The following is a 13,898-nucleotide window of genomic DNA, read 5'->3' as shown; positions in this document are numbered from 1 at the left end:
CGTCCAGCTGCCCCATCTTCAATCTCTCCCGAATATAGCACCAATCCATTTCTCCTTCCTCCCTGCTGGTAAGAAGTCATGTTTCCTTCAATTCTATTAAAGCTGCGGTTAAAGGAAAAACAAAAAACAAAAAACTGACAAACTAAAGGAAAACATGGAGGCTGAAACGATAATCCCCCTGAGTATCTCCACTTGGCGGTCACCTTCGCTATCCTGACTGGCAGGATGGGAATGTCACCCCGCGGGAGGTCCTGTTGAGCAGAAAGTTTCCCTGCCCCTCAAATCACATCTAAGACCCGCTTGGTGAAAATATCTATTTGTAAACTAGTAAATGCGGCCAAAGCAGGTGTTTGCTTCTGTTTATTGTGAACCTGAGAAGCTGGAAGGCTGACCAGTTGGACGGTCCCGAGCCAGCCTCCCTCACGGCAGGTTCTGGGGGGTCAGAGGGGACGTGCCTGCAGCGTGGGGCCTACACCTGGTAGTTACGGCCGCTGTACACACAACGTCTATGAAAGGGTTTAGTGTGACCTGTAGACTCGAGGGAGAAGGCTTTGAAAGAGCAGCACTTCTGTTTGCCTTACGGAGAAAAGCGAGAAGGAGATGTGCACAGACGCTGTTCTGGCTGTAGGGTGGACAGACGGCGCCTGTCTCTCAGACAGGCAGACACGCACGCACACTGGCAGCCTGCCCAAAATACTGGACCTGGTCTGTGCTGGTGAACCTGCTGCTCAGGCAATTATCAGAATTCATGATATTTTAACTGCTCCATTCAATATCAGGCTTCAGGGGAAAAGCCTCAGAAATGCGGTCACCATGACAGTCGCGTGCGGTGGGGCTGGGGCAGGAGCCCCCGACGTGATAAGGAAAATGTTGTGTGTGCTTCTGTGCGTCTTTCTGTGACGGTCTATCAGCCTCAGAGTCTCAGTTAAAAGCAGACGAAGACTCACCGCTGGTGGGGACAAGGGCTCCAAGCGCCTCCCCCCGCTTGTCCCTGCCTCGCCCTGCGGCCCCAGTGGGAACACAGGCCAAGACCCTGCAGACCCCCCCCCCCCCCCCCACCGCCCAGCTTCTTAGAGGGTCTCCCGCCTGGCCCCGCGTCATCACACTCCTAATCCAACCACTCACAGCTGCGGAAACTCCCCCGTCTCCCACCGCTCGGGTGTCGCAGGGACACCTCGGGGCTGACGAGGCAGTGTGATGGGGGCAGCCTGTCCACAAAGAGCCACCTGCAGACCTGCGCTCTGCAGTACAGCGCTAGGGGTGGATTAACAGGCTGACTTTAAGGATCGCTTTCGGGCTTAGGAATTCAGTTCAGTAAGATTAACTTTCCCCCCAAACACTGAGTAGAATTACCTAAAGTAAGCGGACTGTGTCTCTGGCCTCTGGGGTCTGTTAACTCTAATTAAAACAAATTATTTTTGGTATCCTGGCTAAAGAGGATATACAGTCACCATCCCTCAAGGGCTGCACGTTGTTAAAACATATTTTATATAAAAAGGGAATATAAGTTGTATTAAAAATCTCATCCTTGCAGAGAATTGCTGAAATAAACAATTATTTTTAAAGCTACATTTGAGGTGAATGTTGACAACACTGACTAGTAAATCAATTCTCTGCTCTTTCTTTCTACCACAGAGCATCTTTGGCAACTCATTGATGGATGGGAAAACATTCTAACTTACAAAAATACAGACACAGGCAAACTGTGTATGTTTTATTCTATTTCGTTTTGCGGGGATAATCAGGGCTGGTTTATGTACGTACGTATGTATTTAGAGGAGGCACTGGAGACTGAACCCAGGACCTTGTGGAAGCCAAGCTCTGCCACTGAGCTATACCTTCCCCTCAACTGTGTATGTTTTTTAAAGCCAACCATTGACCAAACACATGGACAGCAATTTAAGAATTACTTTTTAAGGGAGAACTATATATAATTAATACTCAGCTTGCCTGCCTTTTACATTAGGACCACATACAAAGTTTCGGTCAAAAAATACAGTAACTAAAAACCTATTTATACTCCCATGTCACATGCTGAACAGCTGAAGAGAGGGCCCAGCAGGCAGGCATGCGTGGTCAGAGGGGCCGGAGGGTCACTCGATGGTCTGCTGAAGCCTCCCCGTCCACATGGAGTGACCACCCTGGGCTCTGCCCCCAGGAGGGAGGCCGCCCCAGGCCCCGTTCCAGCTTTTACTGCACCCGCAGCTTCCTCTCTTGTAAATCAAAGACAGCAAGTGCGTGTTTGCTCCACAGTCTTTTAAGAATTAAACGGGAATTAACCATAAACAGCTTGGGAGAGACACTGGAGGACCACGACAGTGGTGGTCACTGAGCAGGGTGGCCGCAGCATCACGGGGAGGCCAGAGAGCATGGCCTCGGACCTGGGCCACTGCGAGTACAGCCAGGAAGTCACCCCGCTCTCCATCTCTGCTCCAAGGGAATCTTCCCCGCAGGGCCTTCCACCACCCACAGGTGCCGAAGGCTGTCCCCAGGCCAGCCCTCATTTCTTGCTACAGGGAGAAATTTCTTCTGTTTTAAATTAAACCACTGGGCAAAAATATCACCCTTGCTTTACAGAGTTCAAAAATGAGGTGGTTTTTTTTTTTTTCCCAGAAATAGAACAATTCATCCTAAAATTCACAGGAACGTCAAGGAGCCCTCCAAAGCCAACACATTCCTGAAAAAGACAAAGTTGGAGGTCTCACACTTCCTGATTTCAAAACTCAATCTCAAGTTCCAGTAATCTAAACAGTGTGGTGCGGCGTAAAGCAGACACACCGACCAGTGGAACAGACCGAGGGCCGAGGCATTGACCTCACAAACATGGTCAAACGACTTTCAGCAAGGGTGCCAAGACCCTTCAGTGGGGAAAGTACAGTCAAATGCTGGGGATATGGAGAGATGGAATACAAAATGGTGCAATCACTATGGAAAACAGTACGGTAGTGTTCAGAAAAATGAAAAAGAGTCACCATATGGCCCAGAAGTTCTACTTCTTGGTATACATCTAGAATAATTGAAAACAGAGACTCCAACAGAGACTTGTACACCCACGTTCATGGCAGCATTATTCACAACGGCCAGAAGGTGGAAGCAACATAGATGTCCACCTACAAATGAATAAACAAATGCGGTCTATACACGCGACGGAAAACACTCAGCCTTAAAAAGGAAGGACACTCTGACACCTGCTACAACACGGATGAACCCTGAGGACATTAAGCTCAGTGAAGTCAACCAGACATAGAAAGACAAGTCCTGCGTGATTCCACTTGTGTGAGGACCTAGAGTCGTCAAATCCATAGAAACAAACAGAACGGAGATGGTGTGTGTCACAGTCTGGGGGTGGTGGGGGGAGACACTGATTAACAGAGCTTCAACTTTGCAAGACGGAAAGCAGTCTGGAGATGGTGGCATAGCAATGTGAGTGTCTTAAGGCCACTGGACTATACATTTAAAAAGTTCAAGATGGTAAATTTTATATGTATTTCACCACAATTAAAAAAAGGCTTCAGTAACGTAAATGTCCACCGACAGATGACTAGATAAAGAAGCTGTGGTGTATTTATACAATGGAATACTCCTCAGCCATAAAAAATAACAAAATAATGCCATTTGCAGCAACATGGATAGATCTGGAGATCATCATTCTAAGTGAAGTAAGCCAGAAAGAGAAAGAAAAATACCATATGATATCACTCGTAAGTGGAATCTTAAAAAAAAAAAAGAAAGAAAAAAGAGGACACTAATGAACTCCTCTACAAAAGAAACAGACTCACAGACATAGTAAACAATCTTATGGTTACCAGGAGGAAAAGGAGGTGGGAAGGGATAAATTTGGGAGTTTGAGATTTGCAAATAAATGTTAACCTTTACATATAAAAATGGATAAAAACAAATTTCTTCTGTACAGCACAGGGAACTATATTCAGCATCTTGTGGTAACCTTTGATGAGAAACAATATGAAAACGAATGTGTGTATCTATGTATGCAGGACTGGCACACTGTGCTGTGCCCCAGAGGCTGACACATTGTGACTGACAATACTTCAATTTAAGAAAAAAAAAAAAAGAGGCTTCAGGATGCAAAGTGAGGACGTTGGAGGATTATAAATAATTATAATATATTATAGAGGATTTTAATCCTAATTCTCTTCATTTTTCAGACGAAGGAACAGCACTGAAGACCCACAGGTAAGAGAGCCAAGAGCAGGCCCAGGGACACTTATTCCTGGCACACAGCAAACTAGCAAAAAAAATTAGTAAGTATAGGGGGAAAGCCTGAAAGACAGAAGTCAGGTGGCGGGGGAGGGAGAGCTCAGTGGTGGAGCACGCGCCTGGCACGCACAAGGTCCTGGGTTCCATCCCCAGCACCTCCAGTAAATAAATAAACAAACCTAGTTGCTGCCCCCCACAAAAGGAAGTGGGACAAAGACCACAAAGCGGCAGAATCACAAGAAGCATGTAGGGAAAGTCCAAGAACATCTACAAACAGTTTCTGCTTGGCTGGGGGCAAGCCTGCACCCCCACTTCTCCTGCTCGGGGTCGAGGTCTGTGAAATCCCCTTACAAGGTCATCTCTCAGTCACTTCCTCAGACGACGCTGCAGCTCCGGCTGAAAAAGTCATCAGGCCTTCGGGAGGAAGGGTTCTCTGGCAACGGCGTCCACACAGACCTCCAAGGCTGTGGTTCCATTCTCCGTGGCCGGTAGGTCTGCCCGGACACACTTCCCCCCACCCCCAAGTGCGGGGCCACATCGGAGTCAAGGCCACAAGGTTTTCCTGTGGTCGCTGCTGCTGGTTTCGATAGCGCTCATCGGACGATACTGCCCCCCACAAAGGGCCCTGGTGGTCCTCCACATGTGGTGACACCTGCATCCTCCCAATGGGCTTCCCCCGCCGGGCCAAGCTGCTCTCCTCCCAGGGGCTTCCAGGCAGAGTCCCTACCTCTGATTTTTAGGGCGAGTCTCAGTGCCTCCCTCTTGCGTATGCGCTTCAGTTTGGGAGCTAAACCGCTACCTGCAGCAACTTAAGTGTGGCCGGTGTGAACAGACACGCTCTAAATGTGAACGACACGCGGGGTTTCAGAGATTCCCTTCACACCTTCACGTCAACTGCACAACAGCTCATTAGCTTTTAATACGATTACCAGGCATATACGGTTCAGACATGCTAACAGTTTGGCATCTTGAGTTAAATCAAATATCTTATTAAAATTTGTTTCTTTTGATAATAAAAGACCTGCTTCTGTCTTCCCATGGATGCTGAGCTACCCGAGGGCGGGGCTCACAGGACATGTGACCACGTGTGATCGGAGCGCTGTCCTGGGTGACCCCAGGTCCTGCTTCTGGAGCGCGGCGCCCTGTGGACGAGGCCCTGAGCACTCAGGCAGCGACGTGCAACTCGGGCCGGGAGCCTCTGAACCCATCACAGTCGGCGTGCAGCCCGGGGGCAGCTGGACGGCGCTCTGGCTTCGCACCTGCGGGCTCGACTCCCGTGGGTGACGTCCCAGCTGCCAAGGACTCCAATCCGAGCGGGAGCACCCCGGCGTGTAGAACTCAAAGTGCCTTCTCGGTGAACGTCCCTCCCCTTTCGTTAGGGTTTTGGAAGCCCGGTGGACACGCGCAGTGGCGGACTGGGTCACCTTGGGTTGGTCACAGAAGGTCTGGGCTCCAGTCTCTCCCTCTTCACTGTGACTCCCTCCACGGCTCCAGCCTCCCAGGCAGGGGTGGGGGCTTCTAGCCAAACCCGCCCGCCCCGCCCCTCTGCCGCATCCTGCCACCTCCTCGCCCTGGTCCACGAATTAGCAACTGGCTACAGTTCTCTTCAGAACTCTGGCCGCGCAGATTTTCTCCTTGGGACTGTCATTAGTAAGTCACTGCTACGGCCCAGATGTGCATGTGGCTTTGCCCCCACTGCGGCTGTTTCCCACGTGCCCCTCAGTCTCTGGCAGGGCAGCGGCGCGGCCTTTACTCACTGCGACGTCTCACCAGACACACAAAGGCCAAAGGCCTCTGCGATGGTCTCAGAAACAGGTGCAGCCAAACTGAGCTGACCAGGCCAGTCAGGGTCACAGGGGACGACACGCAACTTCTCTGCCTAAGTGATCACACCCGACTTGGCAGGCTGGGGTCTATTTCCGGCAGGTGTGCAGGAAACCCACTTTAAGGATTCCTCCCAGCTGCTGCTGACGACGCTGTGCTGGGCTGGCAGCCCTGAAGACTGAATCCCCCCCCCTTGCCATGATGATGCTATATTCTTATTTTCCACCCAACTTTGCCCAAATACCTGCTGGCATTTATCACATGTGCCGACCATCCTGAAGGCCTGGCTTCAGGAAGCCTGTTGTGTGCTGGTGAGATCCAGCCCCCAGGACCCTCCCACAACCTCCTACAAGGGGGACGGCAACTCCAGGTCCCAGCGGGGGTGTAGCGGGGGGAACCAACTCCCACAAGACTTCCTCCCTGATGTCCCTTTAGAGAAGCTGGGGGATGAGGCAGAGCAGAGGCAGGAGGGGAAGGTCGGAGAGGGGAGAAGATGGAAGAAGGAAGGAGGGGAAGGAAGAGACGTCCTCTGCAGCAGCGGCCGAGCTGCTGGAGCTCTGAAGAGGCTGGCATCTGGAAGTGGAGGGCACACATGGGGTTATCAGATACTACATAGAATGTGGTTCCTTTCAAACCTGAGCTCTGGTAGTTCTGGGTCTTTAAGGAGACCAGCATGGATGACACAGAGCAAAATAAAGATCTAAGTGGAAGAAACAGCTTGGTGGTCCTTCAAAAAGTTAAACACAGAATCACCATGACTCAGCAATTCTACTTCTGGGGTGTGAACGAAAAATACTGCAGCCGTATCAGTAAACAAAGAATGCTGGAGCCATCAAGTCTTCAGTGACTGCAGCCACCCCCACCCCACAGTGACCTCAGGGTGCAGACCAGCCTGCAGCCCTGACAATGGTGCACTCTGAGGGGACGCAGAGTAAGAAAGGACAGGATACTGGCCCTAGGTAGCTAGGTGCTTGTCAAAGGAATGAATTCAGTGAGCCCAGATGGTTGCTCCCTCCCATACATAAAAAAGCGCTAAATTTTTTAACTTGAGACGCATGATTTCTTTAACAGTAATCTTTAATGTTCCGACTACCTGGTCCTCCTATATCTCCTTCATCTCCTGGCCCCTCCCCTACCTCTTCGGAGCAGTCCCTCACAGCGATCTGAGAGGCTGTCATCCCGGCTCAAAGGGGATCACGTTCTCAGAAACGTCCACTGAACGAAATGTAACTCTCAGCTTTTAGGTGGTGTATTTTATTTCAGTCGACAGGGGACACAGCCCAAAGAACCGACAACAGGGACTCAGACGGACACTCACATACCCATGTTCACAACAGCCAACAGGCAGAAACAACCCAGTGTCATCGACAGACGATGGATAAACAAGGTGTGGTCCACCCACACAACAGAGTAATATCCGCCCAAAAAGGAAAAGAAGTCCGGACGCGCACCCCGATGGGGACACACCTCGGGGCGCTCGGCGAGGGCGGGCAGACAGAAGCCACAGGCCGCTCGCTCCACTCAGCAAATCCAGGGGCCGGGAGCGGATTAGGGTTGTTGGGGGCGGGGGGCGGGGAACGGGCAGCTAAGGCTTAACGGGTGCCGGGTACCCGCTTGGAGTGACGGAAAGCTCTGTAACGGACAGTGGGGATGGCTGTATAGTATTGTGAATATAGTCAGTGCCACTAAGTTTTATTCTTAACAACAGTTCAAATGGCAAGTTTGGTGTTACATGTATTTAACCGCAGTAAACAACGAGGAGGGGACATTTGTCAAGTGCCTGTATCTCACCAGACACCAAGCTAGAACCCTTTTACACACATTCTCTCAATCACAGATTCAGCCCGACTGCCGCTTACAGACGAGGATCCTGCAACTGAGATGTTAGGAAATTTTGTCAGAACCATACACGTGGCAGGAGTGACATCTGGACCAAGTCTGGCAGCTGTGAAACCCACACCCTCCCAGCTACACCAGAGCGTTTCAAGGATAAACTGGCTCAGTGAATAGACGGGTGAGGAGGCAGATTCTCTGTACAAGCCCCGATCTGTCAAGTTAGTGACGAGAAAGACCAAGTAGCAGCCAAACCCGAAGAACTAAGCGCCCAGACACCTTCCCAGGCTACAAAGAGCTTCCTTCCAGCCTTGTTGTTAAGCCCTAGAAACACTGCTCAGGGCACATCTTATGCTACGTCATCACACCGCTTCTCCCCAAACCCCCCGAGACTTCACACTGCACTCAAGACCAGCAGGCCATGACACTCCCGTCACCCTCATCCCCCAAACACGCACATCCCAGTTCACTGGACACCTTCTGAATTTCCTTCACTCGTTCGACACAAGTCAACGGAGCTCTCAGAGCTCCAGCCCTGGGGACACAGAGGTGAACGGGGAGGCAAGGTTTCCCCGCTCCAGGACCTCGCAGGATGGTGGGAAAGAGTAGGAGCGCCCAGGGCAGGGGGCCCAGGGCAGGGCACAGGTCAAACAAGCCTTGAGAACCAGCTGTCACTCAGGGAGAAGCAGGCAATGGAGGTTCTGAACAGAGGGGCAAACCCGACCTGCAGACCCTCCCGCTCTGTGACCAACCCCACCTTGAAGAGCCCCCTTCCCGCTGCTGCTTGCAGCTGTGAAACACACTCACCCTCCACCGCCCGGCTCGGTCACCCACCCCCCGGCGCCATCCCCGAGGTGACAGGGCCCCTCCTCTGGTGACCCTCGCTCGTGACCGCACTCGTGCTGCTCTGCTCGTGCTGGTCTGAGGTCATCATCTGGGTGCATGTTTATCCAGAGTTCTGTTCACTTTCTACCAATGAGCCATGCACAGTGCCTCCTGCTGCAAACCCAGCCACGAACCCTCTTTATTAACGAAAGATCAGTGGAAGTGATCAGTGATCACCCTCTTCCTAACTTTCTTTCTTGTCCCCGAAAAAGAGAATTCTCTTCTCCTGGTCACTATAACCCACCTTTCACGATTATGCGCATCTATATACAGATGTGTAACATATACACAAATATTAATACATAAGGGACCCCTCCCCCGTCACCACGGGACTATTCCTCTCAAGGTTACCATGTTCCTGAAGATCAGCTGCAAGACATTTTCATAAACACATTTAAGTCTCCAAGGAAATTCACTATGTAACACAAATCACATGTAAGGCACGGGATCCTTTTGGGTGAATAATCACCTCTTAATAAAGATTTTACAAATGCGAACTTGGTGCATTAAGTTTCCTTTAAAGACAGCCCGCTGGTTTTTAAGCAGTTACCGGGGTTACTGAGTAAGAAAAGGCCCTGCCAGTTAGAATGCTTTTTCCTCACCAGGGCGAGACCAAAGTTGGCTAACCACAGTGCTAAACAGTACACATTTGTTGGTTTGTTTTAAGTCCCAACACAGAACCTGAGCTAAAAACATTCAATGTCTCACAAAGGTGCATTACAGGACAGCCTCTGCAGGACCATCGTCACTACGAACATCTTCTTTGCAAACACAGGGCACGGCCACCTCCCTCACCGGCTCCTGCTATGAAACCAGTATCACACCGAGCTGCCCGGACGGACGCACGCTGGCCGCTGGCCAGGGAGAGAGCACCCGCAGGAAGTCTCGGGAGCACGGTGACCTGGCAGAGGGAGCTGCAGCTGCAACGAGCATGGCCAAAGGCCACATGCCAGCTCTGGCACCGCGCTGGCACGCCCAGACAAGTGTCTCTGAGGTCTGCTTTCCAACACTGGGAGGGCGGGTCCCGAGGGAAACAAATGGGGACTGGCACAGGGCTGGAGCTGGCTGTGTCTGTCCACATGTCCCCTCTCCGCTGTCTTCACCCCCTGCACACACGACCCCACCCCCAGGCAGCCCCCACCCCAGCGCCTCACCTGCCGGCCTCTGCGCTCCGTCCTCCGATACGGGGCAGACAACCTCCCTTGGTCCTTACTTGCTCTCCTGCATCAGGGCTGGAGGCGGGTTCTCATCGCAGTGAATTATCTTGAAAAGCTCCTGTTTCCCACCCGGCACAGAACTTCCTCATCGCAGCCCTGAGCTATATTTAAGCCAATGAGCCCAAGTGGAGGTTTTCCTGCCCTCGGGTGGACCATGTGACACAGCGATAACCCACAGTCCTGAAGCAATGAGACAACACCCCAAATGTCACAACTCACATCCTGCTGGGTTGCTCTCGATACTGCACTCAGTCAGGAACCGTACCCACACACTTACCAAAGCACTGCTGATACGCAGAGAAAACTTAGAAAAATGCACACAACTGGTCAGCACGGAAAGAGGTGAACTTTCATAAAGAGGGAGCCTCCACCTTTTGGGTCTTGACAACATCCACACGCTGGAGCTGATGGAGGTTCTTCCAAGCCTCCTCTGAGAGCGTCTCCACCTCAGTGTCTGGCATTGGTCTCATTCACCCCCAGGGCAGTGCGGCTGACTCAGAGGCAGGCAGAGGCCCCTGGGCTGAAGCATGGAGACAGCCCCTCCTGTCCCAGAGTCCCCCCGCCACCGGCTGAGTCACCCCCGGGGATGCCTCCCACCAAGTTCCACCAAAGAGGAATACAGGGTCTTTGGTGGAGACGCAGGAAGGACTTGGGAGCAGTGGGGGCATCTTCCTCCCTGAGTACAAGGGCTTCCCCGCCCAGATTCCCTGGGAACACACGGAGTCCCTAACAGACTGTGATAGCAGTCACTCTTCGGAGGATGACGGATCTCTGGGTTCAGGACCTCAGACTAAATCTGTAGAAACAAGAAGACAACCCATCACCCCTGCTCGTCTCCCCAGCACCAGAGCCTGGGTATCTGGCGCCTGGACAGCAGAACTGGGCGTCGGAGTCCAGGAAGGAGACTCGTGTCCGGGGGGTGGAAGAGCTCGTCTGAGACAAGCGAGGGCAGAGCAAGGTCTGTGACGCAGAGTCAGCCCCGTCGCACGGAGACCAGCCTTCAGGCTGGGTGCAACGCAGTCAAGTTCCAGCCAGAGCGTCCCTCTGCTCTGATTTATTTGCTCTCTTTTAGGGGAGAAGGGGGGACACGCAGAGCCAGTTTTCGGGGAGAAGCAGCCCCTCCACTCCCACCCATTCCCGCCGCAGATACAAACCCTGGAAAGTGGCCACGCTGACTTGGCAGAGGCACACCAGGGAGATCCTCACTGCACCACTGCTGTGCATAAGGCCCCTCGGCGGCAGGCAGAGCCTCCGGTCTCCCCTCACCAACACCCCTGCGCAGCAGGCGAGGGGAGCGCCAGCTCTTCCCTGACCTCCAACCCTCTCCAGCCCCGCCCCGCCTGGCCCCGCAGGCCTTCTCACTCACCGCGGTGCAACAGCGCCCTTTCCTGAGCTCCCTGGGGAGCTACATGCCCACGGCCCCCGCACACAGTGGCCGGCCCCGCACACAGTGGCCGTCTGGGCGAGTTCAACTGAACAGAACCTGGAGGAGGGGCTGTCACCTTCACCTCACAGATCAGGAAGGTGATGCGGGGAGGGGTGTGTTCACACGACTTTAAGGCCCCTCGAGAAGAAGTGTAAGAAGACATAGGAGCTAAATGAAGGCCGCGTCCTTAAAGGCAGGACGCCTCTCGGAGCAAGGAGGGCCTGTCACCCCACACAGCCCACAGCCATGGAGGGAGGGTCTGGAGGGTCAGTCCCTCCCGCAGACCAAGCTTCAGCCCTGGGTCCCCTGCAGCCCTGGCCCGGGTCCTGGTACAGACCGGCCTTTGCCATCTCTTCAAGGCCACGCTTCGGTTTCCTTCACAGCCTAACAGAGAGGAATCAGCTCAAACACTTTTGGCGGAGAACTCCCAGAATGGACACGGGTCCACTCCATAACACGTCCCATGTCCTTGCGTCTCTTCCTCTCTGGCCTTTTAAAAATTTGGGGTAATTTCAGCCAGTTTGGTTCACCCAATCTATCCAGTGCTACCGAGTCTCCATCTTTAAATATTTTTCTTACGTCCTTATCATGAAAGTCATTTACACTCCAACAAGCTCATCACCGTCTCCCCTGCGCTCACACTTTCCCTGGGGTCTCCGCCCTACTGCACTTGAGAAAACATCCATTTAGTTTACCAATCATCTCTCATTTAAAAATGAAAAACAAAACCCTTTTCAATATATCCTAATCATTGCCTTAAAGGCTTTGAGCTTCTAAATAGGATAAAAAAGAAATTAATAACACTTATAAGAGTAAAGATTAAAGTTAAAAACCCAAGCAAATTTGCACTAAATTCGATTTACAAATTTCAGGGCATTCCTAGAACACTCACGTGCTTATTAAAACTGTGTAAAAGTACTCTGTGAGTACTGTAAAAAAAGGTACTCTAAAATAGAAGTAGGTGCTATCATCAGAGAATTACAAGAACTTTTTTCCTTTTCCTTTTTTTTTAAACCTGCACCACAGTCCTGTGGATGTGACCCAGGATGACCCGGGGCTGAAGCTCTGTGACAAACTCTGTGACACCCAGCATCCGAGGTCCTGCCCGTCAAGTATGGTCCCACCCAGCATATGTGGTCTCATCCAGCACCTCTGGTCCCACCCAGAATCCCTGGTCCCACCCAGCATCCCTGGTCCCACCCAGCATCCCTGGTCCCACTCAGCATCCCTGGTCTCATCCAGCACCCCTGGTCTCATCCAGCACCCCTGGTCTCATCCAGCACCCCTGGTCCCACTCAGCATCCCTGGTCCCACTCAGCATCCCTGGTCCCACTCAGCATCCCTGGTCCCAACCCAGCATCCCTGGTCCCACCCAGCATCCCTGGTCTCATCCAGCACCCCCGGTCCCATTCAGCACCCCAGCCCTAGCCAACTCCATATCTATGCACTCAAAACCATCCAGGTAACAAAAAATGCCCACAAGTTCCCAGTGGCTCCTTGGAGAACAGTTCTAGCCCCACTGAAAACTACTGACCCAGAGAATTTCTGAAGCCGTCGAGCTACCTAACAGCAGAAGCGCTGATTAACTGTCTTGACAGATCCACCTGTCAGGGTCTGATGACCCACGTAACAACAGACAACACAAAACTATTAAAATGAAAACAGTGTAACTAAAAAAATTTCAATTATAACTTTAACTTTTTGATCAAAGAAGTCCCCAACTTGCAAATATTTTCAAACTCAGACAAAACTGTGTCAAGAAAATGGCATCATAAAATAGGGAGCCTCTTCTCACCGCAGTTAGAACCCAGGAAAGAGCAGAGCTTGGCCGTAGATGCTCATAGCCGTGGGGATCTCTCTGAGCTGAGCAGGGTCCACTCAGACCCAACACAGTCAAGACCTGACAACACCACCGAGTGATACTGCTGACATTTGAAAACTATTTCAAAATAAAAGTGCTTGTGTTTAAAGGGAGATGAAACAGAATTGGGTATATGTGTTGTAAATAAGTTCGTACAAAGCCAAGTACAACAGTTGTGCTTTTAAATATAACTAGGAAATCAGGGCAGGGGACCCGAAATCCCGGGACCGGTCTGAATGTCAGCTCCGCTCCTTTCTCACCTGCTCCGAGAGCCGAGCAGCGGAGCAGCGTCTCCTGAGGTCCGTCTGTGCATCCGGAAGAGAGGACGATGAGGATGAAGGCCGCCTCCAGCATTGTGGGACATGAGTGAGATGGCACAGGGGGACGCCCACTTTACTTTTAAAATGTTTATTATTATTATTACTATTACTTATTTAATAGAGGTGCCAGGGATTGAGCCCAAGACCTCCTGCATGCTAAGCACATGCTCTACTGCTAAGCTATCCTCCCCTACCCCCGAGACATCCTTTTTAGTCCTGAGACACGACACAATGCTGTCACTGTCACTCCGGGTCTCCACGGGGACAGGGAGCAAACGCAGCTTCCCCAGCAAGGAGACCTCTGCACACACGGA

The 13,898-nt window shown here is 51.8% G+C and overlaps 1 protein-coding gene across 4 annotated transcripts in view; it reads right to left on the bottom strand.

Moving 5' to 3' along the window:
- LIMS1 (LIM zinc finger domain containing 1) overlaps positions 1 to 13,898 on the bottom strand; it is a 74,005-nt gene that overhangs the window by 43,195 nt on the left and 16,912 nt on the right. Inside the window, exon 1 of one of the 4 annotated variants that reach the window (XM_032493665.1) lies at positions 11,132 to 11,155. The exons of 2 other annotated variants lie outside the window; for them this stretch is intronic. The gene's annotated coding sequence lies outside the window, so the exon portion shown is untranslated. Of the gene's footprint in view, positions 1 to 9,914; positions 10,055 to 11,131; positions 11,156 to 13,898 lie in introns of those variants that run through there. One more of the 4 variants, XM_014552243.2, reaches the window with a different exon arrangement.

This window comes from Camelus ferus, chromosome 12 (genome assembly GCF_009834535.1).
Source record: "Camelus ferus isolate YT-003-E chromosome 12, BCGSAC_Cfer_1.0, whole genome shotgun sequence".
Classification (NCBI taxonomy): domain Eukaryota; kingdom Metazoa; phylum Chordata; class Mammalia; order Artiodactyla; family Camelidae; genus Camelus; species Camelus ferus.
The sequence above is the reverse complement of the archived record's forward strand: the minus strand, read 5'-3'. Positions and strand labels throughout refer to the sequence as shown.